Source organism: Manis javanica, chromosome 12, assembly GCF_040802235.1.
Source record: "Manis javanica isolate MJ-LG chromosome 12, MJ_LKY, whole genome shotgun sequence".
Taxonomy (NCBI): domain Eukaryota; kingdom Metazoa; phylum Chordata; class Mammalia; order Pholidota; family Manidae; genus Manis; species Manis javanica.
In genome coordinates, this window is record NC_133167.1 from 78666127 (window position 1) to 78692110 (window position 25984).

The window sequence follows — 25984 nt, forward strand, 5'->3', positions numbered from 1 at the left end:
GTCCCAACCTGCACAGGCAGGGTCATGTTATACATTCCTCCCTAGGGACGTCCTCAGGGATATATGGATGACACCTCCAGCTTCTGGGGGCTGGTGTCATGTGTGTCTGATGCAGAGACTCAGAGATGGAAGAGTCCCAACCAGGCTTGGCACAGAGCATGGAAGAGCACGCAACTCAGGCCCAGGTTTGGGCCTTGTGATCTTGGGCAAGTCACACCCCCTCTAGGCCATTTTCAGGTGTGCAGCTTGAAGGAGCAGCAATGAGATTAGATCCAGGTGGTGTCATCTACTGGCATCCACCTTCCAAAGGTCCAGGCTGCTCTCAGACTAGGTGCTTTTCAGACCAGTCAGTGAATGGATCAGAGTAGCACACTGGAAATGAAGTCTATGCTGCCTCTGAAATCCGAGGTGGTCCACCAGGCTGCTGAACTCTTGTGTGTGTGTGAGGAGGGGCCAGATACAGTGCTTATTCTTCACCTTGGAAGGTAGAGCTTGGCGTGGCCACACGATAGACTTGTAGAAACTTCTCTAAGGCAAAAGGCCCCTGAATTTTTGTTGGGTTTATTTCCCGCCTCTGACATGTGTCTGTGCTATCAGTATGCCTACATGAGTTGTACTTCTCGATCACTGGGTCCAATCAGCATAATACCATTAATGGGATGGGCCAGTGTGACGTCTTCTGGAAGGAAAAGGAGATGAAGGTACCTTCTGACTAAACGACAACCTGAGTCTGGAGATTTGATATACCTCTGAGATAGTTTTCTCTCCTTTCCGGCTGAAAGCTCACTGCTCTGCTGGTCTTTACTCACAGGAAGAGAACAAAGAGCATTTTCCTGATGAGTAGTTACACACTGGGTGCTTGGGGATCAAGTGATGAAGCCCCATGTGCAGCAGTAACTGCAATTTGAGACACTGATTACATTGACAATCATGCCACTGTCATCTCCAAGATTCAAGCGTTTTCTGAATAGGCCAAATGAGTGACTTCAATAAGGGTATATGGAAATGACCACCCCTACATCTTTCAAATCCTTGGTGGTGACACCGGTTTCTGTAACCTCTCCTGGAAGGCATTAGTGCTTTCAATGTATACTTTAGAGGGAGTTCTAGAGGCTTGTACTTGACCTGCCACACAGCATGACTTCCTTGCCGGTACAGGTACAGTCCCCTGTGGCTACCAAGGAGGAAGCCGGGAGCTCTGTGTCCCTGACAGCTCAGCCCTGTGGGCTGTGCCACTGAGCACTGCGGGAACTTGCTTGGGGTGGGGGCATGCTGCTTCTGATACCAAACGAGGTCCTGTCCCTGAGGTCAAATCACAAAACACTATGACAAGGTTTTGGGGGAAGGAAAGAATAGTTTATTGACTTGCTAGCAAATGAGGGAGTGAAAGGCTCCTGCCTTAAAGAACCACCATCCTCCTGACACGAGCGGTCAGGGCTTTTCGAGGGGAAATGGGAGAGAGGCTTGGGTGTAGACATGATTTAAAATGGCAGTGACAGTTAAAACCACTACTTCATTTAAAATGTGATAATCCACTTCTATTTTCCAAGACGTCTTTCAAAACAGGCATGTTTTAAGTGCACATTACATACATAGGCGTGTTCGTCACTCCACCCAGAAAATAATTGCCCCATTTTTTGAAACTTGAAGCCCTTTTATTCTAAGTTACACATTTCCATATTTGTTAGAAGCGTAGACATGGAAAAGTATTTCTTCATTGCAAAGAAAATCTATTACATTTTAGCAAACATCCGGACTGAATGATGGAAATGCAGGTGACCTGGAAATACAAGGACATCTCAAGGGGACAGAAGCTCCTTAGTGCCAGCTGATGCTGGCCATGAGAAATACCCTCCCACAATCCCCAGATTTAATTCTATCATGTGAAATCTACCAGTTTTTAAATACATCTCAATTTTCAGAAAGTATTGAATCAAATGATTTACTTCTTCTGGCTAGGTATGCAAAGGCTGGCAATTTGCATTTTCTGATTTGTAAAATCAAGTTATGCCCATTCCATTCAGTGAAGGCATGGCATTGACCCTGAAGCACAGGATGGTTGAGTTATAGTAGAAGCAGCAGGTGCCAGGAGACATCCTGCTCTCCCAGCTTTTATTTTCCAGGAGCTGCAGCTCTTTGAGTAGGCTATGCCAAGGGTAAGGTGGGGGTATTAGGAGAGGCATGTGGCCTTTGATGGTCAGAAGGGATTCCTAAACTCTCAAAGAGGAAGAGAGGTCTGGCATTCCATGAATAGTAAGGACCAGCAGCCTATGAACCCACGGCATCCTGGCAAAGTGGCCAGCATCTCACTGGGACGGAGGACAGGTGCAGTAGACTTTGCATAGGGCTTTTTGTGAGGCTGGACATTAGGTTTATGGTTCCAACACCAAAATACAGAACTTAGTACTTTAAGGGGCTCTGTATGCATAGAAAACAGAACCCTGTGATTCTCAGGTGAACTGAACACTGGCAAAGATCTTTTATAGTCTGCACAACAGTTCTAGGCCTTTTCATGACCCATTGCAGGAAAGCGTTTTCCACGACCTTTCATGAGTCAGCCCTTCATATCCAAAAGAAGTCCTGGGCACACAGTTTCACAGAAGTAAAAACAGATATGGATTTGATTTCATTTAATGAACACAAAGAAATGCACCCACATTTGCAGAATAAATTTTATACAAATTCTAATGCATGCATTAAGTAAAATTCCGTGGCTGAACACTGAGGTTTGGGCATCCAGCAGATCTATATTTAAATCCAAATTAAATCCAAATGATTACATGTACGTTCATCTCTCTGAGCTTCATTTATAAAAGATGGATGAAAATGGTACCTACCTCATAAATAGTATTGAGAATTAAATGAGATAACATATTAACACACTTAGTGTGGTGTCTGGAACACAGTGATTATTAAATAAATACCAGATGGATGAAAATGGTACCTACCTCATCAATAATATTGAGAATTAAATGAGATAACATATTAACACACTTAATGTGGTATCTGGAACACAGTGATTATTAAATAAATACCAATCATAATTAGGATTCCAGATACCTTTGCAGATATCTTTGCAACAGAGCCAGGCGAGCCTCTGGTCTGGGGCAAGGTAGGCATTTGAGCAGGCCTTGAACGGAGCAGGATGTAGACAGAGGAGGTAGGAAGAGAGATGCGCTTCAAAGGAACCATGGGTTGTTTTGCTGGGGCCGGTGAGAGCTCTGGCTCTCACATGGCGCTGAGGACACCCACACCCCAAACTATGGTTCATAAGACACTTGGAGCCCTAATTTGTATTCTAGTCATGTAATTTAAGACTGGGAAGACCACAAATGTTTTAGGGCATGAGCTGAACGCCTATAGTGGATACCTGGGAAGGATGGGGGCCGTTTAAGCAGCAGAAAACTGGAATTTAGGAAAGGGAACTGCAAGGGAATCTAAGAGTGTAGTCTTTGAATAGTGGTGAATTTTTACCAGTTGATTTATAAGGAAGATGCTTTGCTCTTGAAAATTCTGAAACATGTTTGCTGTACTTTACTTGGTAATGCTGGAGTCACTGGCTAGCTTTGCTGATAAACCTCCTGGAAGCTCTAACTCAATAACATTCATGATTCAGTCCTTCATACTCCAGAAGAGTCCCATGCGCACAAACCTAGAGAAGTGAAAAACAGGTAGCAGTGTAGCTGGGCAGCAGAACTGGGAACTGAGGTACAGTATTTATGACAACAATTCCTGGCAAACCATAATAAATCCATGTAGTTTTCTCCCCCGGACCCCAGTCTCGCCACCTTCCTTTTCTGTGCTAGCAACTCATGCTCTGCAACAATGTTAATAAATTAATATTTCGGAGCTAATGACTTGAGGAAATTACATAACATACTGTGCTCTGATTTCTCTATCTTTACAGAAAAGATAAAAGACATGGCATGGCATAGGTCTTTATGAGGATTAAATGTAAAAATGCATACAAATGCCTAGTATAAAGTTGGCTTATAATAGTAGACCAAAGTTTATTCTGTTAGCATTCTATTTTACTCCAAAAGTCTCTGATTATTTTTTTCTAGGACCAAGACTGAAGCATTTCCTTTGGAAAGCTCTGCTCATTCCAAAGATAATGTTTTCTTCAGCTACACGTAATCTGACTGGCCATAGGACTACTATTCATGCAACAGCCTATGCTTTGTTTATTTGTGCATTTTCCAGTCAAGATTTTAGGACAGTGTGATAACCATTTCTGGATCCCTCTGAGTTTGCATTTATTAAATTTCTAGAAAGGGGCAGATGCAGGGTTTAAGACTTGGTTGCTGCATTATACAAAGTTATCAAAAAGTAATCTTAATCTCTCACAGTGTTTCTGATCTGTTTGGTAGCAAGAATGGGATTTCAAATCATGTTGGCAAGGATGTGGAAATCACATGAAAATTTGATATCCCCAAATGTGCGCATTTTCCTTAATAATACTCAACTTAATCCTCAGCGATCCATTTATTCATTCATTCATTCATTCCCTCTGTGTTTATTTTCTAAGAAATATTTATTCAGCATCTACTCTGTGCTATGCAGGGGCTAGGCAGGGGTGCAGGTGTGCAAGGTAAATATGGTCAGCTGCACCCTGTACTCTCAGAGCACCTAGTCTAGCAAGGAAGACAGGGACAAAAATATAGATTCTTATAAATGTTATGGAGGGAAAATACTTGATTTATTTTCTGGCTAAAAGGAAGGCATTTGAGGCAAGTTTCCTAAGGAAAGTGGTGTTTAATTTGAGACTGGCATGACATGCTGGAGCTCGACAAGGAAGAGGGGATTGAGTGTTCCCTGCAGCTCACTTATTGAGGTGTGGATGAAAAAAGATTTATTTTTGGAACCTGATTGGTGTTTAACGTTTTAATATGCTACATGATTCCCAACTTATTTCCTCTTCTCTTTCCTCCATTTCTTCATGTGACCTGGTAGTTTTGGGATGCTATTGTGGCAGTAACTGTCCCAGTTACTCCGCTCTCCCTGTACTCACCCCCTTTGCAATGTGCTTTTTGTAGCTCGTTGTCAGGAGAAAGGCCTATTTCCTGCCCCTTGACCCTGGGTTGGCCTTGTGTCTTGCACTGACCAATAGAATGAGATGCAAGTGACTTTGGGCCAATTCTGAGCCCCAGACTCAAGAGGCCGTGAGGGCTGGCTCTTTTCCAACCCTTGGGAGGCTGTGCATCATGTAAACCAACTTGAGCTAGCCAGTTGGCCAATGAGATATATGTGGAAGAAAGCCAACAGCCCTCAGCCAGCCAACCCCCAAACATGTAAGAAAGCGCAGCATGACATAGCAGGAACACCTAGTTAGCCCACAGCTGACTACAGATAGACGAGTGAGCTCAGCCCAAGACCAGAAGCACCACCAGCTGATCCATAGATTCGTGAACAAAACTAAAATGAGCGTCATTTTAAGTCACTGAGTTGGGGCGTCGTGTGAAATAAGTAACTGAGAAGTACCCTGGTCTATTTGAATTTTGCTGGCTTTCCCTCAAATAGAAATGCCTTGTTATTATGACCTTATGAGTAGAGCATGCTCACTCAGAAACGAACAGTCAAAACAAAACCGGAACATCCACCCTCCCGTCTTTTGCCTCACCATCTCACTTTTCAAAGCATCACTTTTAACAGTCATGGTTGCGTCATTTAGGGCCTGTGTATTGCTAAGCACCTCGAGGTCTCTTATATTTATTTTTACTATGCAACAGGAACAAGAAGTCACTCTGGAAGAGTTCAGGCCTCTACTGTAGTTGGGGCTTCGCTGTAGAAGACTGACTAACTTCCTGCTCGGCTCCACATCAGCCCCAGGCAGCTGGGGGCTTCAGTGTCTGTGACCCTCCAGGCTGTCATTCTGTACCGTCAGCTCAGGCAGCAGAAGAGTTTTCCACATCTGCTCTCCTTCCCAGTCATAATTGGGTGCTTGCTTATTTCCTCAGGGAACACTGGCCAGATCCCAGATGCTAGGTTCTGCTTTGCATTTTACACACTAGAGGTGGACTCTCCCTTTCTGAATTCTAGTAGTGAACACATAACAGAATTCTCATTTGGACAGTCCTTAGAGAGTGATGCAAGCCATATCCCCAGTAGCCCCACTTTTATGTGTCTGTGGAAAACTAACTTGTGCCTGCTAGAATTTGCATTCATCAGAGAAATAGTTTTTTTTTGTATTCCTCCTGATACTGGTGATACAGCTTTGAGAAACAACCAGAAAAGGAGAACTTGGAATGAGTTAACCATTTTAAATAGCCAAAGTATATCTTTATAGGGTTTGAATGTAAATAAACAGGGTATAAAATGTGGAAGGCTAATTTAAAAACTGATAGTAGGCCATGACTGTCACGTTCCAAGGCAAAAAACTGGACTATGGAAGCAGAATTTGCAAAAAGGAAGTGATCAAAATGAATTTTTCGGTCCTTAATTGAACTCTCATCTCTAGTCTCAGAAAATGGTTACAAGCTAAGAGGCTAGACACCAGGTATTAGACTTTGTGATAGAGTTTGTACATGTGTGTGTGTGTACGTGTGTGTTTGATGAATCTCCATCCATGACAGAGGAGGGATGAGAAGTGAGAAGCGTCTCCCCCAGTGGAAAATAGAGTGAGAGACTTTAGTGGGACCTGGAAATCTTATTATTTTAATCATTGGAGGCATATAGTAAAAAAACGTATCAGCAGTTAGGTAAATGATCTATGACCACAGAGCAGGAAGTTGCTTGGCAAGTTACTCCAGCCACTGATGATGGGTTAAAGATGTGGGCCAAATGTGCCTCCTATGGGCCCAATTAGGCCATGGAGAGCAACCCTGGAGGTGGCTACGTCATGTGACTGTCCAGAGCGACAAGGACTCTTGGTGCAAGGTCAAGATGCACTACGGGATGCTCAGTAGACAAACAGCAAGGAGATCTCCAGGTGGAGATCACGGGAGGCCTTCAGGGTCACGTGAAAGCAGCCCCAGAGTGAGAGGTGTTCACCTCTCTTTCTGTCTCTGCTAAATACCTGCTATAGCCAGAGTGCGAGATGCGAGTACATGCTAGTGCCAGTCAAGAACTTTCCTGTTCCCTCTCCCCTGCCCTTCATCCTACCTCTGCCCCTGTGGGGGCAAACACAGGAGGCACCAAACGGGCGGCCATCTCCTCTGTGTGCTAATTAGCAGGGCTAAATAGGCCAGGAGAGTAGTGTTTTCTTATAATAAAGTACCAATTGCAGTTAATGCAAGGAGCTAGGCATTTAAATTACTTCCAAAAGACATTCTGGAACTTTAAGAAACTGAAGGATTTTTAATTATCAAAATGCAAAGGAAAAGCTCTGGGACTTGGCATAGGATTCATCCAAAGGGCAAGAAAGAACTGCCCACCCCACCACCAGGTAGTTGAAACTGTTTGTGGGGAGCAAAGAATGACTGTTTTCTGTTTGTTTCTAAGGTGTTCCACCTTCAGACTGTGTGTAAGGTCTTCCATGTTCAAACTAACAGCTAAATGAACAAGTTTAAGGAAAATAGGACCTTACAGAATTACAAAATTTGCTGTAAGATTATTGCAAATTACATTTACCCTGAATTATGAAATTTAAGTTTATCACCTTTCTGGATCATCTTTGAGCCTTTGAAAATTATGTGACCAAGTTGAAGCTCATGAGAAATCAAATATATTATGTAGACTTTTGATAAATAGCGGATTCTAGTGGATTTCAAGTTCCTGATCCATACTGCTGCATTTTCCCCATGATTTAATTAGGTTGGGGTTCCCTATTCCCACCTCCATGATCATGAATCCATTCATTTATTCAGCCATTCATTTATCCACTTCTTTTTTTTTTTCTATATCAAGTACTAAACATTGAGCATGTGTCAATGGGGGTGGCAGCTACTAATCACGAAGGTTAAAAATGTAAATTACATTCTGTGAGAAAAGCCCTGAACCAAGAAAAGTGACATCATGCTATATAGTCCCTGTGGACTCTGTTACATGACTTCCTGACAACATGGGAACTGAGATGCCAGGTGAATTAGGAGAAAGAGTGATCAAAGGAGAGGACCAGGAGCTGCAGTGACCCTGTGATGCTAGGATGTATGTGGGAGAGTGGCTGGGAAGAGGAGAGCAGGGTAGCATGGCTAGTGGGGAATCCTAGTGCCTGGCAAGGGCTGGCCGAGGTGGCCACATTGGTGATGCTGGTCTAACCTAAAAAATGACAGGAAACCATTTATGGATTTTAAACTCAGGGTTTGTGTGAAGTGATTTACAAAGTCAGGGAATGTATTATCATCTTAAACCAAGGGAAGCAGAATTACAAAAATAAATATGTTGCCCCAAATAACCCTCCTCAGAAATCCAACATAGAAATGATTTCTCTGTTCTCCAGCCCATGAAATTTCTCTGTTTCTGTAACTAATGGAGAGATACTTATAACTGATTGTTTTGATATAGCTAAAAATTAATTCTAGGGAATCTGAGTGCTCAGTCTTTTCCCCTAAAAAATAGCACTGATGGTGTCTGCCTTCAAGGAGCTTCTGTACCTCTGATGGGGATGGTGTTTTAAAGCAAGAAGGCATTTTTGCCCCCTCATTCAGTAAGACAGGACACTAGACTTTGTTTTTCCGTAGTTCACGGAATTTTTTTTGAAACCGCTCATTTTATTTTTCCTATTTTTCTTTTCCTAGCAAGATTGTTAAAGTTCCAGGAGCAGTTGAAAATCAAGGGATTTGGTGACATTAACTGACATGTATGTGTGTTTAAAGCCATGTATGGGTTTTAAGCTTGGGTCTTATTTGGTTTAGTTTGCAAAGTCTGATAACTTATTTCATATACTATATATAACTATATGTGTGACACACACGCGCAGACACACACACACACACACACACACACACACACACACACACACACACACACACAGAGTCCCTTAAACTTAATTTTTACTAAACATGGGCATAGCCCCTGAGATTATACCCTATACTACACCATAAAACTATAAAACTGTTGGAAAGAATACGACTGGTTAGTAATTTCATTCTTGTTGAAGAAATTCTAAATATCCAACTACTCTCTGATTCTCTTGGGGAAAAATTATTAACCAGGAATAAGCAGTTCAGAAAATCTAGAAGGTGACTTCATCTTACTTACCCCTCAATAGATTAATCCTGGTTAAGAACCATGATCACAATGCGCAGGCTCAAATTCTGGCAGTAATGCCAGCTCCTTGTGTCTTTCACGGCAGGGAACCTGGCCCCACCATGTGCCCTCTGTGCCAGGAGTCCTCCCTGACATTGGTCCTAGTTGGCAGCTGTTGGCTTTCTTTGGAAAGGCCCTGCAGGTACGATGCACCAACAGTATTCACAAAGAATGCCTGTCTCGGTGAAAAGCCATAAAAAACATCATAAAGAAAAAGGATCAGACTTCATGCTGGATATTTACAGGGACACGTTCTGGAATCTGTAAACCGACGAGGATCTATGTCAAATAATATTTGCACTGCCGTCTACTGTCCAAGAAAGGCACTGCAATTTCCTCTTTTTTTAAACATTAAAATCAACAGAAGTCTCTTCTGTATTTTGGGAAGTTGGCAGAAACGTGTTTTTTTTTTTAAGAGAAATGTATAAATACTTCATCTTATGCTGGCTTCATTCTATTAAATGTGGTTTAAAACAATTCATTCAATAAGCACTTCGTGAATCCTTACCAGGGATCAATTAATTATGTTACTCAGGAGAAATACAGTGTGGAATGAGATAGACAGGAAGCTTGTCCTCACTGAGCATTCAGGTTAGTATAGGAGGAAAGGGAAGGAAGGGGGAAGGAGAGCATGATTAAGCTCCTAGAATGAAAGAAGACGTGCGGAACTTTCAGAGAACTTAATGCGCTATGGTGGGGGCAAGACTGGAGATGACCTGATTATGTAAGCTGAGCCATGTGTCCCACTGTGAGGAAGCAGTTTAGATTCTATGATATTATAAGAAGAGGAGATGAAAGATCAGATTCACCTTTTAATAGTAAAACCAACTAACATTTCTTGAGCTCTTATTACATGCACATCACTGAGGTGAAATCTACATTTATTATCTTATTTTATTCTTACAATAATTTTATGAGTGAAGTCAAGGGTTAGAATGATGGACTGGATGGACCTGAGTCACAGGGCCACTTCTGCAGCTGGAGTTCAGGCAGCCCCTGCAATAGAACCATAAAATCTGAGGTTATTGTCTCGAAAGAAAATTCAAACTACTGTGTCAGGAAAAAAAAAAAAAGAGTCAATAGATTCTGTACAGGTGAAAATGACAGATGACCATTATTCCCCAGCCCAATAAATTAAATTTTTTAAAATATAGTTTTGCTGTGTTTAACCATTTATTACCAAAACTTTTGCCAACAATTTCATAAAATTGTAGCAAATAGCAAACTTGAGTTGTGCATAATCCTACCAACATTGTTACAGAAAATGCACACAAAGCAGGCCAGAAAGGAGTTTTAAAAGTAGTGTGACCTTTTTCAACTAGTTCATGATAAATCAAAAATATTTTTGAAGTCATGGCAATTATCCCAAAAGATTTCATTTGTGAATATTAAAAAATCAATGAAAGAATCTTGGCATTTGCTTCTAATTATAAGTGTTGAAAAAATGGCCTTAGAATGTGGATGTCTTCCCTCAGGTCTCATGGGCAGGCGATAGCTTTTCTTGGACATCGCTATGGAGATTTTTCTAGGGCAGCAATTTAAAATTGGTGGTTCCCAAATCTCCTGGCGTTTCAAAGTTTTTCCCACATTTCATGGTATTTTCTTTGGTTTCAAGTTTTGTGTTTTAAATCACACTGGCAAATCGGTGGTATAAAAAGTTACCTTTTTCAGAAAGCTCTTTGGGGATTCAGAGTTTGGAGAAAGCAACAGTTCTCAAACTCTTCAGTCTCGTGACCCCTTGTGTTCTTAAAAATTATTGAGAATCCTGAAGAGCTTTTCTTTTTTGTGGATTAAGTTCAACGATATTTCTCATATTAGAAATTAAAATTGTGAATTAAAAAATTATTTATTCATTAAGATAGTAAGCGCATTATATATTAACAGAATGAACGTTTTTTTCATGAAAAATAACTATATTTTCCAAAACTGTAACAAGTGGTCAGCCGATTGAGATTGTTTTACTTGTTTGCAAATCTCTTTAATGTCTGGCTTAATAGAACATAGATTCTTGTATTTGCTTTGCACTGAATCAGTTCTGGATTCAATCGGATATATTGCTTTGGTGAAAATACGTGAAGGAAATTTGGCTTTGTATAGATTCATAATTGAAAAGGGAGGATATTTTAATAATCTTTTCTTATAATTGTGGATATTCTTCTTTTATACTCTTCCCAAACTCAACAAATAGCAGTTTCATAAGGGTTAGTTGCATGTCCATAACTCATCATATTCTGTTACATTAAAATCCATTGGTCTAACTTGCACTTCAAATGGATCTTTTTCCCATGCATGATTTATAAGATCATGCTTTAGAAAATATCCAAATCTTCCTCATGTGGACACATTTTGCTATATAAATCAATACATTGCATTAATTAATATCACCACTGATATCATAAGAAAAGTCCTTGAAGTATTAGGATGCTGTCAAGCTCACAGTAGTGGATACAAGCTTTTCAAAAATTTTGCTTGACAGCTCAAATTTATCAGTGTCAACAAATTCTGTCAGTTGTCTCATTAAAGCAATAAGCTCATTTCATTCATTTCTGAGAAAATGTCTACTAAATAGGCAAGTCTATGTAGCAGTGAAAAATACATGATTATTAGTACAGCTTGATGCTGTAGCTTTGATGTGCTAAGGTAACAGCAGCACATTTATCCATCATCGTTTTTGGACCTTGAGTGCATTTGTCAATACACTGAGGAAAGACAAATAACACCTTAGTATTTTTATGAAAATAGTTTTGACTTCATGTTCTCACTTCCCCAATGGGTCTTAGAGATCTCCAGAAGTTCTGCTGTAGGGTGAAAAGACATGACTGTTACTGGAGATCAGACTGAAATCTCCAGCCGCAGTGGTTTTGACCATGTATGGTCTTTGATTATAGTCTTGTTCCTAGACACATACATATATTGCTTAATTTATGCCTATAATGGGCAATGAGTGGCTTAAGGCAGAAGCACAAATACCATGACTATTGAAACAGAACATGGTATCAGGACCACAAAAATTAGAATATCTGGTCATATTTTGTCTCAGAATAGTTTGTTCTTTGACAAACCACAAAAACCATGGTATAAAGAGGACATGTCACTAGTGTCATGTCCAGTTTTCATTTTCACTTATTAGGAATAGAATTTTCACGTTAATAAGGTAGGCGATACAGAAAATTTAAGCGAGGATTCTCCTTCATTTTGTTAGTTAGAAACAAAGTGTAACATGTTTCAAAAATAGGTGAAATAGTTTTTGTCACGTATTCATTTCTAATATCCAGTGATGAAGTGATTTTATTCTATTTTGTTTGTTTGTTTATTCTTTTTTTGATATCATGACACAAAGTGAAATTTCTCCCCCTATGGTGAGATACATTGGATCCTGATACAAATCATGGTATGTCTTTTCAAATTTATATCTTGGCAGATGGATTTTCTTTATGCAATGATTTTAAAGATAATTAAGAAGCACATATTAGTTATTAGATAGGTAAAATATGTTGCTTTGTACACACATAGTTTAATTTTCTTCTAATGTGAAAAAAAGTATTTTTTTAAAACAAAAGTACGTTTTCATATTTAGCTGAAGTGATGAAGATCCTAAGGGTGTTTCTGAAATTGTACATTAGAATAAAAGAGGCTGTCAAATAAAATAAAATAAAAACTGTTAATGCTCTGCTGTGCTATGTTGTGTTGTTGTAAGGAACCAACCATATCTTGCAGCATCTCAGGCATCCCTATGTGATGAACAGCATTATTTATATTCTGTCCGCATAAGAAAGTGGAAGACAAGGGAAATCCCAGTTAGTCAGATAGAGAAAGCATACAGAGGGCACTCCTAACTCCATATGCATGTGATTCTCTCTGTCTTCTAAACAGTGGGTCCTGTAGTTCTCTATGTCCATCACTGGATCATAAATTCTACCCATCACATGGCTGCCTCGCTTCTCTCTGGTTTTCAGGTCTTCACCAGAATTCTAGTATTCCTGAAATGAATTAACAATTACTTAAGCATCAGTAATTTTACTATCTGACCCTTCCAGAAACGCTAGGATCTTGCTCCATGATTATAGGAGAGTGGGACTCATGGAAAGCTATGTAAGTCTTAGGTGCCTCCTGAGAAGAAAGCTCCATGGAAAGCTGGAGAGAAAGAATTTCTACTCTCAGGGTAGTTTTGCATCCTGCTGATTTTCTTTTTCTGTGGTCACATCAGCAAAATGATCACAGCAATGATCAGATTTGTTTTATTTTTTCAGCATTCAAAATCACAACCCCTAGGCCTATGAGTATCTTAGGGGTCTATAAAAATATTTGATATTAAAAAAATAGCGTCAAAATTCCAAAAGAGACCACCAAATCAACATTAATGAATAATTAAATCAATACCAAGTTTTACATTAGGTCAACCTAATTATTAAATTTAGTTATTAAAACAATTTCACTACACTTCAAAACAATTTCTAGATTAGACTAATAGAGCAAAAATTTCTGAGTATGCTTGATTGCTGTTTAGAAATCATAGTCAACCATGAATTAATTAGGTTATTCACAGTCCGACAATTTTAAAGCAAAATTATAACATTTCATTCAAATTATATACAGAACAAGTTGCATTTATTATGAGACAGGAGGGTATTGTATATGTTTGTTGTCATGTATGATAGAAGCTTTAAAAGAAAGTATTTGGAATCCATGACATTTTAACATAGTCCTCACAAAATTGCCTCTTACTGTTTAAACACCAATTTCAAAGAAAAGGTCTGCTCCAGAAATGAAAGTAGAGTTTGCAAGAAGCATACTTTGGTATATCTGAAAAGTTCTCTCTGTGGCTTCTCTGCAGCCTAGAGTCATTGAGTGGAAACTTTCAACAGTATGACTGACTTGGGAAAATCATGATATGTCTCTGCTAGTAAAGAAAAATACTGTGTATTTAAAAAAAATGGAGAAAAGATTATATCTCCTCAGAATTTGTGTGATTTTATTTCTTTGATGCTAGATGAAAGTTATTTCTTTGGTGAAAAGGCGCAAATCTCGTGTTGCTGGGTAGATACAGAGGCTGAGAACAGCCATTTGTCTTTGCTTTCTGAAAGCAGAGAGAACTCCGATACTCCTGATGACAGTGCTGGACACTTCGAGATTATCTGGTAACAATATCAAGGGACATAATCCTGAACAGAAATTCAGTTCATCTTAAAGCAAAGATGAGAAATGATTGAGAAATGACTACCTTTAAAAAAAACAAAAGAAAACAAAGTGATCATAGGTTGTATGCACTAAGAATAAAAAGAAAGAACTATTAAGTAACACATTCCAATGTGTACTTACTTGGTAGAAACTTTACTATAATGATGAGTTATCCTAGAAACATCTCATGATAATATCTTGATATTGGTTTATTCAAATAAGTTAAAATTAGTTCCTTCCTCCCTCCCTGCCTTCTTTCTTCCTCTTTCATTCTTTCTTTTCCCATCTCCCTCTCTTTCTTTCTTAATCTACTAACCCTTCCTTGTTCTCTTTACACTTGATCTTCCCTGAAATTTCACAAACAACATGGGATTGTTACAGACAAGAGTTTACAAAGGAAGGGGATATTCCTTGGGTGTAGGAAGGACAGATGCCTTCTAGTTTATAATTAATCTCTTAATGGAATGATGTTCTCTTAGGGGAGGAAAGCTGTATCCTAGATCTCTTTTGAGGGATATGTCCATTGTTTTTGATCCCCCAAAGCCTTAGCAATTTTCAGATTAGCAAAATTGAGGATGGCAACTTACTATTTTTAGTTTCAGGCTCCTAAGCCTCACTGTTTAAGGCTCAATGCAGTATTATTCCCAAAGGTAAGTGAGCAGGACAAATTATGATGCCACAGCCCTAGAGAGGCCTATGATAGGATTTTCTTGGATTTGGGGGACTTCTTCAGATAATTCTTTTGAGTTCAATTCAGTTGAATGTGAGGAACATTCAATATTATTTTCCTAGGGAAGGATGGTAAGAACACTTCAAGAAAAAAAAAACTAAGTTTATACAGCTAGTTGAAAAGACTGAAAGTCATATCTAAGTCTAAAGCCCATTTATCAAATTTTTTTTTCACCACTTAAACCAGAAGCACAGGTAAAAGACTATCTGCTTTACCAAGAAAGAGGCTCTTAGTGCTCCTTAATAATTACAATATGGAGGTGAGACAGTTGTTTAGTAGGTGGAAGCAGAGGTAGGAGAGGAAAGGGATGTGTGTGTGTGAACGGGCATCAGCTTGTCTTATTCTGTATCTGTATCTGGTGGCTGTGAGGAGTGGGGAGGACCTCTTGGAAGACAGCTGGCAGAGTCTGAAGTTGGCAGTTAAGAAATCATGTGACATGGACATAACAAAGCTCTTTTCTGAAGTGTGTTTATATAGAAATGGCAGGAAGATAGTGTTCCTATATAGTGGCACAGCCCATTTTTTTCTCCCAACAGAACTGGGCACATTCCTGCTCTGGCATCAGTGTGTCACATCAGTAACTTAGTGATGTAACATCATGTGAAGCCAGTTGTTCAGTGAGTTTAATTGTCAAGTCAAATGTATAAAGAAAGGCTTTCTGAAATGCACTTGTGTATTTGCAATGCGATTATTAACCTTGCTGAGCCTCAGTCTTGTAATTTGTACATGGGGAGCTCTCTGAAACCGAAGTGTGTCTTTAGGATTACAGATGGTGTAAGTAATTTAAATATAGCCAGACTAACCAAGCACTCAGAAACAAACAGCTAATATAATAGTTTGGGATAAAAGCACAGATGCCAATTTTTCTTTTTATGACCTCCCCTCTCCTTTATCAAATATCTTCAAATATATCTGAAAATCGGTACACCAAAAATTCTATGCATCTTGGTTGAAGAAAATTTCCATCCCCAAATTCTCATCTCCATAGTATCCTGCCAATGACCTATGCAGCTCTTTGGGGATCCTTAAGTAGAGAAAGAGGTAGGGAGTGATTTTTAATTTTGAAAAAAATGAAGGTCTTAGAAATGGTTATAAAATTTATAGGGAATGAAGATAAATTTAGAGAAATGTTGCAATGAAAACATGAAAGCAGCCAGCTCAGCACAATGATGATGAAAGAAAGAAGGGAAGAAGGGAGGAAGAAAACGGGAAGGGTAAAGAAAAGAAAAGAAAAAATTGCAGGGTGTGGAAAAGACATTTTAGGACTTGGGAGACCTATGAACCAAAGCGGAAGCAAAACATTCCCCAAATGGCCATGTCACTCGCTCTTCCCCATGGGATATTGTTCCTCTAGTAATATAGAAACTAACCCCAAAGGGGGTCAGGTGTACAGGAGAACAAGACCTCTGTTTCCACAATTTGTTCTTTATTCCCAGGAGTTGATCTGCAAATAAAGCTTGTTTTAGAGTCCATTGTTATGAAATTGTTTCATCACCTGCCAACTATTAGCAAACATCAGAAATATTTGGTGATTTGAAAGAGCAGGCAGCAGACAAGCAGAGGCTCTGAGAGCCGTTCCATCGCTGCAGACATTACTAGACTAATACTTTTTCTCTGCTCGTGTTCACAGAACTGAAAGTAAGCTGCAAGGTGGGCTGGTCGGCGTCCACATCTGGCGTGCCCCCACCGTCAATTACTCCTCTCAGGCAAGCCAGTGACCTGCAGCAGAGTCAGGTACCACCATCGTTAGCCAGTCGTGATTGACTGCCTGTAATGTGACATGCCAATTGCTTCCCACCTCTGTCTGTCATGTGTTGCTGTAGGCAACTTTCGCATTTGCTTTTCTTCTCTGTGTGTATGGGTTGAGGGGATGAGTTGTGGCAGTCTGTGTTTTCATCCAAAAAGGAGTCTTTCTTCCCTGTGATTGGTGACCCTTTCTTTGCTTTCTGTTACCAAATCGTTTTTTGTTGTGGTTTCCATCATTCTGTAATATAAATGTAGTAAACTTGTATTAATAGTTCTGTGTATCAGTATACTATTCCTGGCTTATATAAAAGCAGATTTATATCAGTGTAAAGGATGCAAACACAGGTCTAAGGCATTTCAAAGCACCTGCCTAGTGACTTTGTCTTTCAAACTCTCTGCTGGCCTACAGGACCAAATGAAGTATCTCTGAAGGCTGGTTGACCTAAGGCTCATTGGTTTACAACTATATGGTTCCTAATATTTAGTTCTTCCCAGAGATAAAATGAGGAATTGCCTAGCAGGAAAAAATAACTAAGGCTCACAAAGGTGGAGAAATAGCAAAAAATCCCGAATAAAAATAGTTGAGAATCAAGAGGCTAAATGAGCTACTATTGCTTTCTCCAGTTAGCTGTTCTAATGGTTGTTGATCATGTACTCTAGTGTATGGTGATGGTCTTAGAGTGTTACAGCCAAAGGGATATGGTGACATGAAGGGTAGAGAGCTCTATACACGAGGTCATCACTTTTACAGATGCTGCTGGAACCCAAAGAGTCTGAGTGAGTCTCAGTGATATGTGCCAGGAACCTCAGTAAGTTTGCAGAAGGACCAGGTCTAGAACCCAATTATCACATGTCTTATAGTAGCTTATTATTTGATATTAGAGACTGGAATATAAATTTGCTCTCCGTTTTGTTTCTGCCAAGAAGAAACTCGCTTTGGATGAGTGTCTATGAAAATCATTCATTAACTTGGGGGTCTTTCCCCTTTGGTCAGTCTGTAGGAGCTGCCTTATTGGCCAGCTGCATGGAGCTAGAATGTACTGAGGTCTGTCAGCAACAGGACCAGGACGGGCTGCAAGAACCCAGGTGACTGTTACGGTGAATGCTGGAAAACAGGGAGGTGTCTTTTGTTTTTGCTTTAACTTGTTCTTAATTGCTTTGGGTGCATTAGAGAAATATACCCACTGACATTTGAGCCAGTGACAAGTGACCTCCAGCAATGCCTTTAATCTTACCTTCCAAACACTTCTGTGGCCTCTTAGTCAAATACCATGCGGAGTCTAATTCCTAGTAAGATTTTCAGTGGTATTTATCTCAGGTATGTTCCCCATTATCTTTGTTGCCTAAATAAATGATGTGTTTTATCACAGAAACTGATTTGATTAAATGTTGCTTTCTTTACTTCCATTAGTAGTTGTAGAACTGTAAGCTATAAAAAATAAACAAAAAAGAAAAACTTTTGATTTACTGTACTGTTCCCCACTGTTATCTCTTTCTCCAATTCATAATAAAGGAGTATTTTAGTGGCATTGAGGAATATTGATTTAGATGTTCCTGAACCAGTAAGTTATGTTATGAGATTTGTGCCTAAAACTTCTGTTCACTATTGTCTCAAAGTATGCAAAGCAAACTTTGCTAATCTATGTTTTGCCCTTGTTAGGTCTGTTATTTCTAGTTGCTACTGTTCACTCAGTTCTCCTCCTTTGAAGCATTTAATTTTCTAAGAAAATTTCTAAAGAACATTTAGGATACTTAAAACTAGAATTGGGTGTTTTGCTTTAGTTAAGACTTACTAAATTTTCATCAAATTTGATGATTTAAAACGGGCACAAACCTTCAAATATCAATTCAGGTTGATTTTGTAGTGATTTCTTTAAATAAGAAAACTTCTTGACACGTGAACTCCTATCACAAGTAGTCCATCAGTGGAAGAAGCCAAAACAGCTTCAGAACCAAATACCCGCATTAGATTAAAAATGTATCAGGCAAAAATCCTCAAATGTGAGATGTATTTTTTTTAATCATTCCATTAAAAACAACAAACATCCTCTTATACTGATGATGTGGCCGGCCAGTGGTCAGGCCTCCTGTATTGAGAAAGACAATTTTTAGGAATACGACTAGCAAAATCAAAGACCGAAAGGCGGTGCAGCCTGCACACTGTCAGCAAGGACCTCAAGAAACCTGTGGTTTCTGGCTGTGCTGCTCAGGGCTGGGGCAGCCTGAACAAGCAGAGACACCTGTAACAATTCACAGTAGTCTTCATTTCCATTTGTCCTTCCCGACCCTACATAATCCTGTGGGCTTCATGGATAAGTAAGGCAACGTATTTCATTTCCTCCACACACTTTGAACAAAATTTTTTTTCTGCCTTTCCAAATTATAAGTACATTTGATGCGTACATTAAGTTGAGCTGTTGCTTGACATTCAAATGGAGAGCATTTGAAACTAAACATTCTCAAGCTGAAAGAGATCTCAGAGACAATTCATCCAGCCCAGCATTTCATCAAGGATGAACCCAAATCTCAGGAGGGTAACGTGGCTTTTCCAGTGTGTCACCATTAGTGTGTGACAGAACCAGGGTCAGTCATCAGCATTTACTTATTCCTTCTCTGGTCTGGTTTTTGATGAGTCACACAGACTCAGGCGTGGACCCTCCCTGTTACAGATCACTATGTGAGAAAGGGAAGCCCAGAGAGGCCGCAGACACATGAGTGTGTATAGTGCCATGCCCACATAACTTTTTATTTTTTTTCTCCAGTGGAATATAGCCAGGGGTTTATTCCTTGTTTTCATTATTCCTGAAAAACATCAGAAACACCGGAGATATGCTGTTGCCATAAAATACATATGCAGCGTAGTTCTCAAAAAAAAATAAAAGCTTAAAAATCGAATGTGTGAACTTCATTCATATGGATCCTGTGGCTGCCGTGCGAATATGCCTTGCAGAGCACTAACTGCTGAGAGTCACTGGCCAAGGCTGCACTCAGCAATGTCACTGTGTCCTATGGAAACCAGACTTTCCACTGAGGATGATGTGCGCCAGGGAACCTGAGGCCAACCTAGTCCCAGAGACCCAGGACTCTCGGGGACAATGGAATTTGGCTGCAGGGCTCTCCAGTGATCTTGCTGAATTTTTCTTAGACTACAGGGCAGTGGGTGGGACCAAGGACTAGTGTAGGGCACTTCCATCCATCCTTCCATCTCTATTTCCATCCTTCAGGGTCAGCCTTGCTTCACAAACAGGTCTTCTGGTCCTTTCTCAGCTCCTTCCCCCTAGAAATTTCCTCTAATAAAAATCTTTGCATGTGTAACTCTGAGCTGGAGAGTTTTAAGAATCATCTCCAGGTTGCCAGAAAAAGGCCTTTTAACTCACTTGTTGTTGTTCAGCATCTTTGTTGTTCTTTCTTCTTTTTGCCTCTGTTAACTAGATAGCAACTTCTATCCCAGTGGCCTGCAGCCTGGTGTCTGTCCTGTCCACTCCTAACATGCTTTGCGGTACATAGGTCATTAGATCTCAATGTTGCTACCCTCGTCTGTTTTCCCAGGGGCGTCCTTGCTAGGCTGTCCATCTGCTGCCAAGATAAGATTAGAAGGATGTTAGTGGAAGCAGCAGGAAGTATTTTCAGGCTGTTTCATCCTGGCAGTTTTCTTCAGTCATAATTTAGGAGAAGCAACCACACTTGATAAAGAGGCTCCTTAAACTGACCCATCTTCATAGTAGATATTTTGTATTTGAAATTATAATAAAAATCTTTGAAGTCAGACAATTCAAGCAGAGTGCTTCGGGGAGAAGGAAAGAATGTGCTACAATTAGTGCCTGACTGGTGACTACCTACAGATGGCCACCAGAGGAGTCAGGGGGAAATACTATCACTGGGTTCCAGCAAAAAATAGAATTGAGCGGTAGGGAGTAGGTTGTGCAATATCAGAACAACCACAGTTGGAAAATAATGGCACTCATTTATAATACCCTAAGTTATTACTTGGAAAAAGAGAAAATAAAAGGCTTACCTGTGAGATTGAGGGAGGTACATAATGTTAATAGCCTGCTATCAAAACATCGGAAAAACAGCCTTCTGTATTCCCAGCTCTCCGCCTTATTCTGAAAGCAGAGATGGCATCAGGTCCCTTTGTATCGCCTTTTATGTGAGGTGCTCTCTCTCTCTCTCTTTCCATATATATTTTTTCTGGAAAGACATTTTATTAACAAATTTACACACATAAGGGGTGATTTACATCGCTGCGATTTGTGTGAAGAGGTTTCACTTGTCCTTTACAAAAAAAGTTTGTCATGAAAATACTCAAATACACTAAACAATAGCCAGAGAACTCTAACAGACCCCCATAAAAACCACCATCGAGCTTCATCATTTACCAGGATTTGACCAAACTTGCTTCATCCACCTTCTTTCCTCCCTCCCATCCTCCCTTCTTCCCTGCGTTCCTCCTCTCTTCCTCACTCCACCTCCACTTCTTGCTGTGATAAGTGAAACTCCAGACATATGGGTCCTTTCATCTCTACATCTTTGTCTGTATGCACTTTTGAAAAAACAGAGACCTTTGCCTGCATAACCGGTGCTGTCTGGGCACTTGAATGGGAACAATAAGCCCTTGGTAATATCATCACCTAGCCCCCCAGATTTAGATTTCCCTGACTGCCTCAAACATGACTTTTTCCACTTGGGATTTTTACAACTTAAGCTTTGTTGTGTCTACACTGATTAGTAAGAGGAGAGCTCATGGAGGCATTTGCATGGCTAATGCTAGATTGGAAAGGGGGAAGGAAATTAAGGACAACCCCTGGGTAGCTATTACTGGTGCTGCGTGTAAGTGGCCATCAAAGTGATTCTGTTTTGTGTTCACTGCCCTATCTTAGGACACCATGGACTCTTGAGGTGGTTCTAGGAAGATGAATCATTTGCACACTAAATCCCAGTCAAGCCCCTGGGACAGTGGGGTTCTTTGCTGTAGGCAGGAGTTAGAGGTAAAATTCCATGATTTTTCTTTAAATTGTGCCTGCTATGTTAGACCATTATGACCAGCAGGCTTGTACAATCACTATAGCTCATGGCTCTATGTATTGAAGCATATATGGTATATTTATTTCCATTATCTGTATTGGAAATTATGTAATTAGAAAACACAGAATTAGGAAATGTTATTTGCAACTATTTGGATGAAATTGAAGGATACATGCTAAGTGAAATAAGCCAGAGACAAAGACAAATATGGAACAATCTCACTTATATGTGAAATCTAAAAGAGTTCAACTCGTAGAAGCATAAACTCGAATGGTGGTTGCCAGTAGTTGGGGTTTTGGGGAATTGAGGGTGGAAAGCTTCAACTATGCAAGATGGATAAGTTCAGGACATCTAATGTAGAGCCTGGTGACTCTTATTATTGCTGTATTCATCCTTGAAATTTGCTGTGAGTGGGTTTTTAAGTATTGTCACTTCACACACACAAAAGGCACGTATGTGAGGTGACTGAAATGTTATTTAACTTGATTGTGGCAATCATCTCACAGTGCTTTACATATACCAGAAGAGCAAGTTCTACACCTCAAATATACTTACATTTTTAGTCAGTTACACATCAAAACTGAAAGAAAATTGAGATAAAATTAAAGAGACACAGAAATAGCATAGCAGATACATAGGGAAGAAGAAACTGATATATAGGACCTGGTAAGGACATTTAAAAGAACAACACTGATGATGATGATAATATTTGGAACAATAGCTAATCATTAGAGAGAGCCCTTAGTCCTTTTTTTTTTTTTGCCTTCTCTGCTACTTTAAGTCTTATTCCTCACCCTTCCCAACTCCGAAGAACGAATTTTCAGTTTTCGGTTACTACCTCAAACCACAGATGTCTGTGTGTCATCCAAGAAGCAGTGGTTGGGCGCCTACCTAGTGTCAGGCAGTAGGGATTGTGATCAATAAACTAGGGCTCTTCCTTCCATGAGATCAGTCTAATGGGGAAGAAAAACGTGCTCTAGAATGAGAAGCTAAGAAAATCAAATTCCAGTAGGTAGGGGATTGGCCGTGCTTGCTCCAGTCGGGAGGTGGAAGGTGAGCGGGACACAGGGACCTGTGTTCAAGTGAGAATGTCAGCACCTAGCATTTACAGGGGCTCTCCGCGCATGGATTGGACACAAGGCTGCCAATGCGCGCGAGCACGGCAGGAAAGGCTTAAATGGGGCCGTTCCCAAGCGGGACGAAAGATGAAGCCGACTCCGAAGGCAGGTGGACTCCTCACAGCGAAGGTGCGCCCATGTCACAAACTCTTGCCGCAGGCTCTCCTCCCTCTCCCTGTCCAGGAGGCGAGGCCATGGCTTGTCGCCCCTGTAGGGGCGCGAGGAGCGGCCGAAGCGAAGCGGGTGCCCCGTGGCGCGGAGGAAGGCTCTCGAGCACGAGCGGCTGGGCTGCTTTCCGAGGCGCGGCTGCGGCCGCCATGCTGACTGCTGAGGCCATTCCGGTCCCGGCCGGAGAGGTGCTCTAGATTTTGAAGATCACTATACCCACAGGGTAGCAATTAAATCCAAATTAAAAGACGCAAAGTAGTTATTGAAGGAAGGAGTCCCTGTCGTCATCAATTCCAAACATTCCTCACTTTTCATAGGCACTTGGGTTCTCTGCTGGTCTGGCTTTCCTCCCCATTCCTTCAGTGACCAGGTTTAATTTATGGGAGCTCCAGCTTTGTCTTCAGAAAAATCCTTTTAGGAATAGTAGGGATTTTGTGTGTGTGATTTTGTATGAACCTGAAAGCCGGTACTATGGGTCAAAGATATAACCAATAATAACAACAAATTGACACTACTAATACACAGTGCTTGAAAGTCTTTTTTTGTACTTATATGTTCTTCACAATAACCATTAAGATATTGTCATTATGTCCACTTAATAGAAGTGAAAATTGACACATAAGGTTAAGAATTTACATCAGAATCACCCATTTTGTCCACACAAAATCACATCTTATGTGTTGTTCACAGAATCCCACTTGAGCGGTGGCATGGCCAGGAGTCAACCTTAGGAATCTGATTCCGGATTTTGCACTCTTTGCTCCAGGACTCTGGAATCCATGCTTTCCATCATTATCACTTCTCAAAATATCCCCTTTATCTAAAATACTTTTCAAGGTCTCTTTCCAAGTACTGCTTCTCATCTGCTCTCAAATAAATACTCTCTGCTCTCCCCAGTCCTAAAAAGCTGTTCATTTGAATCCACCACCTGTATGTGGGCTGCCCCCCATATTGCCCTCATTCCTTCAGTTTTCCCACTTGACCTGCTATGTCCAACCTTTCCTCCTCCCCAACCCCATCTCTTTCTCCCTCTTGACTCTCCCACCAATACCTAAGTAGCTGCCTCTGTGAAAGACGACCTGCGCTCTTCTACTCACTAAATTCAGAGGCTATGTCCTTGAGTTAACTGCGAGCAGTATCTGCCATTACGTCCTCCTGGTCACTCTTGATCCCTTTTCCCAGAGGTTATACCATCTCTCCTGGATTTTTCTTCTTCCTAATTTTAGTTTGTCTGTTTCCTTTTCCATTCCCTCACTCTAGGTATGTGGTGATATATGCTCTCTCCTCTGCGCTGTGCATTTCTCTCTGTAGTTTCACTTTCTCTGCATGGTCTCCTCACTAGATCTTCCCAAAATCTACATCTCCACAAGATGTAACTAAATCAGTTACAAAGCAGCCAAATCTGAATCTTCAGGTAAGGCCTGAACGTCATGTATTATTAAAGCTACTCAGGTGTTTATAATGCCCTGGCAGGGTAGAATAACAGTGGCAAAGGTCTATGTATTGACATTTAAGTGAATTTTATTAAGAGAAAAGTAATTGCACAATTTATAGTGTAGCTACTGTTATAGTCAAGTACTAGTATTAACTATTCTACTAGTACTAACCTAGCTACTAGTAGAACATAGGTAGAACAAGTTTCTGTGGGAGGGGCAGCTCCTGCTTTCCATGGTCCTCCCCAGCTGTGAGCCACAGCATTTGTTATTTAAGTTGCAGCATTTCAGGAAATGAATTATCTCACCATCTGACGAACGGTGTCCCTCTTGTATATCATGTTATCAGAGACAGAGAAAATCATCTGTTTACTTGATTTCCATAGACAGACTCTCCGAATGTATGCTTTCCTAAAAATTAGGGGAGATGCCTATGGTTTGTAATGCCCAACAGGAACAATTACAAAGATAATGTTATGTAAAACATCTCATAAAATATCTTCAGCCCACCCTAGAATCATGTCTCACTGTTCTCTAAAGACTTTTCTTTTATTTCTTCTGGGAACCTCCTTCCTTTGGCTTCCTCCAAATACCATCCTTCCCATTTTATTTTCCTGGGCAGTTTAGCTCTGAAGCCTCTTCACAACTACAAGCCTGACTTTGCAAACCAAAGGATTCCACTATGCTCTGCCATCTAGCTTTCCATCTTTTAGTCAAACAAAAAAAAAAACCCCAAAAACCAGAAGGAAAAAAAATGAAATGGAAAGGCTTAGACATTTTCATATTCTCCCACCTGTGCCTACAGGAAATACACTTATATTGTCCATTGATATAAATCATGCGATGTGCTGTAGGATATAAAAGGAGTCACAATAAAATTTGGTTTAAAATAGCAATTTTTCCTGAGAGATTTGCTTTTATGGATGGGTATAAAAAATGTTAATAACAATGTTTATCTCTAGGTAAAGAAGTATGGATTTGTATGCTGTATTACTTAGAAGATAAAGTTCACTTATCTACTAAATATTTTATTGTATGTTATATATAAATCACAAATTTATATAAAATATTTTATAAATATGCATTTTTATATATATCATATATGTAAATTATATTATATATACATTTTATAACCAGAAAAGGCATGAGTACAGAAAACATTCTAGTCTCTTCTGTCACCTGCCATTCAGCTGTTTCAAAATTATTACAAAATACTTCCAATAGACTGATCAGAATTCATAAATACTCCCTGACCTCTTATACCAACTTCCTTTCCCATTACTTCATGTAATCTCCTTTCATTTTTGACTTAGATCTCACCTTCATTTTCTTTCATTCGTGCATCTATCCATTCACCCATTCAACAAAGATTTATTGGACCTCATTGCAAGAGACACCAT

At 40.1% G+C, this 25984-nt stretch overlaps 1 long non-coding RNA gene across 1 annotated transcript in view; it reads left to right on the top strand.

Annotated features, from left to right (window-relative positions):
- The first annotated feature begins 2053 nt into the window (after window positions 1–2053).
- The window catches only part of LOC140845137 (uncharacterized), a 31492-nt gene continuing 7561 nt past the window's right edge, over window positions 2054–25984 (top strand). The window contains exons 1-3 of the long non-coding RNA XR_012123845.1: window positions 2054–8737; window positions 16725–16828; window positions 17842–17926. This is a non-coding gene — a long non-coding RNA (uncharacterized lncRNA). The remainder of the gene's footprint in view (window positions 8738–16724; window positions 16829–17841; window positions 17927–25984) is intronic.